The 3,304-nt window shown below is 42.5% G+C and overlaps 1 pseudogene; it reads right to left on the bottom strand.

Moving 5' to 3' along the window:
* Positions 1-1,226: 1,226 nt before the first annotated feature.
* LOC112251759 lies at positions 1,227-2,335 on the bottom strand (annotated as a pseudogene).
* Positions 2,336-3,304: the final 969 nt, after the last annotated feature.

Genomic DNA, 3,304 nt, shown 5'->3' with positions numbered 1-3,304 from the left:
AAACACGAATCAAATACAAAAACAATAAACGTAACACGAAAACCGAAACAGCTTAATACTGGTGCAAAGTAACACAGAGACAGGAACAAGGACATAAGGACAATCACCCACCAAACCCAACACCAAACAGGCTACCTAAATATGGTTCCCAATCAGAGACAATGACGAACACCTGCCTCTGATTGAGAACCATATCAGGCCAAACATAGAACTAGACAAACTAGACATGTAACATAGAATGCCCACTCAGCTCACACCCTGACCAACCAAAACATAGAAACATACAAAGCAAACTATGGTCAGGGTGTGACAGCGGCAGCTCTTGCCTTTAGCTCGGTGCGTATGTTACCTGTAATCCATGGCTTCTGGTTGGGATATGCACGTACGGTCACTGTAGGGACGACGTCGTCGATGCACTTATTGATGAAGCCGGTGACTGAGGTGGTATACTCCTCAATGCCATTGGATGAATCCTGAAACATATTCCAGTCTGTGCTAGCAAAACAATCCTGTAGTGTAGCATTCATGTCATCTGACCACTTCTGTATTGAGCCAGTCACTGGTACTTCCTGCTTTTGTTTTTGCTTGTAAGCAGGTATCAAGAGGACAGAATTATGGTCAGATTTGCCCTATGGAGGGCGAGGGAGAGCTTTGTGTTCATCTCTGTGTGTGGAGTAAAGGTGGTCTAGAGTTTTTTTCCTCTGGTTGCACATGTGACATGCTGGTAGAAATGAGGTGAAATGGATTTAAGTTTGCCTGCATTAAAGTCCCCTGCCAATAGGAGCGTCGCTTCTGGATGAGCATTTCCTTGTTTACTTATGGCTTTATACAGCTCGTTGAGTGGGGTCTTAGTGCCAGCATCGGATTGTTGTGGTAAATAGATGTCTACGAATAATATAGATGAGAACTCTCTTGGTATGTAGTGTGGTCTACAACTTATCATGAGGTATGCTACGTCATGCAAGCAATACCTTGAGACTTCTTTAAGTTACCCAACCCCTCTTCCCAATCTACTTATCAGTGGGCTAAACACCAGGCTTTTATCATTTGTAAGGAAGGAATAAGCCAGAAGAGAAGAAACAATGATGCGAGTTTCAATTTATTCATTTATCAAGTTTTCTTTTCTCTTGATAATGAGGAAAGCCATCACTGGAGAAGCATAATGGAATTGTTATTACCATTTGAAATATGTTTAAAAGTTCCGAGATCAAAATTCCTATTAAGATATTATACATATTGAGGTAATCATTTTAAACAGATAACAAATCATACATTTTCTGTAGGCTACAAAAGCGTAAAATTCAGCACTGTGATGACAATGTTGTTATCCTGTATTTAGTCTCCAATCTGAGACAGTTGCATACAACTTCTATAAAAAGTTTTTAAGAAAAATAAAATGATTTACCAAATATATCTTCCATTTTATTTGAAACTTGAATCACAGATATTATCATAATTAGCACCCATTCATTTCATACAGGGGTTTGCATTTATAAAATCATACATAGGACCTACAGGCTCATCACACAGATATCTTGATCAGTCATGCTAAAACATTCATATGGGTCAATAAATAAATAATGTAGACAGATTTAAAACACGTTTAAAGCACGTTAAGCTGTCCAAGCAGTTGGCAGGGTAGTGGTTTCAAGGAGGAGGGTATGGGAAGCTCATCCAGGCTGTCAGGGAACTGCTCTGGGGGAAGCTGCCTCAGATATTTTTGCATAGCGATGACAAACAATGGAGCTGGCTTCTGTCCAACAAGATATTTTAATTTGCGCTCACCAAGGACTTTGGACCAACAAACAAATCTTGGGTATAAACATTAACAGGTTGTCAAGACACAGATTTTTGGCCCCAATGTTCACTTTGGAGTCCCACAGCTGTCCCAAAAGTACATCCAGTGGTGTCACACCGTTGTGATCTTCTGCCAGTGGCGAGGCTCCATTGCCCAATAACAGAATGAATGCTTTGGAGCGCAGGAGCTCACAGGCCAGATGTAGTGGGGTCTTACCATCCTTCATGTGAAAACATCCGCCTCGGTTCATATATGACTGCAGACTAGGTAGTCGATGTGCTTCTTGCAGTATGAGACCCAGTATTCCCCGTCTGTCATTCCTGACAGCCATCACTAAATCGTGGCCGATGATCGACAACAACAAAAGCGCTTCATCAGTGTAGTGACTGAGCAAGTATTGAGCATAGGCTTGGTGGTCATGTACGATAATGTACAGCAATGCCTCTTGAGGGAGATTTGGATCTCTTGCTCACATCCTCCTCCCAGTAAAAAGTCTCCATTGTCCACATCCTGTGAAGAAATGGACTCAGAGCTCAAACGCCTTCTCTTATACACAGAAGTCAGATGGCTAGATCGCTTGCCAGAGCGTTTGAGTTAAGAGAGCCGCTGCAGAGATTTCTTTCAGAAGAAAAGTCACCACTGGCAGCACATTTCAATGACAAGGAATGGGTCGCAAAACTCGCTTACCTTTGCGACATATTCAACCTGCTCAATGAACTCAATCTGTCACTTCAGGGGAGAATGACAGCTGTCTTTAAGTTGGCAGATAAAGTGGCTGCATTCAAAGCCAAACTGGAACTGTGGGGACGGCGAGTGGACAGGGGCATATTTGACATGTTCCAAACATTAGCAGGGATTTTGGGAGATACCGGGCCGTCTTTCTCCCAGCTGGTGCACGATCACCTAGCTCCGTTGTCAACAGAGTTCGAGCGTTACTTCCCAACCACCAAAGACCCACGAAGTGCGAAGGAATGGATCCGCGACCCATTTGTGTATATCCCAGGTGAATCGTCCATGTCTGTGCAGGAAGAATATCAACTCCTTGATGTTGTAAATGACGGTGGCCTTAAAAGTATATTTGAGATTACTTAATCTCTGCCGACCTGGATTAAAATCAAGGCTGAATATCCTGAGATAGCCACAAAAGCACTGAAAACATTGCTTCCATTGCCAACATCCTATCTCTGCGAAGCAGGGTTTTCCCCAATGACGGCAACAAAAATGAAATTACGGAGTAGACTGGACATAAGGAACATGTCACTGTCTCCCATCACCCCTAGATGGGACTGTCTTGTTGCCGGGAAACAAGCTCAGGGCTCCCATTGATTCAGTGACATGGTGAGTTGCAATGTTTTTATTATATGGTCTCTAGAGAAAAATATGCCCTTTATGTTTTTATAATATCATCACGTTAAACCTACTTAAACTAAAATGTTATGAAAAAGCAGCTATACTAAACTTATAGGCCTAATCGATATTGTAGTGTCGTGACCCCCCCCCCCACCC

This window comes from Oncorhynchus tshawytscha, linkage group LG05 (assembly GCF_018296145.1).
Source record: "Oncorhynchus tshawytscha isolate Ot180627B linkage group LG05, Otsh_v2.0, whole genome shotgun sequence".
Lineage (NCBI taxonomy): Eukaryota > Metazoa > Chordata > Actinopteri > Salmoniformes > Salmonidae > Oncorhynchus > Oncorhynchus tshawytscha.
This window is presented reverse-complemented; position numbering and strand designations above follow the sequence as displayed.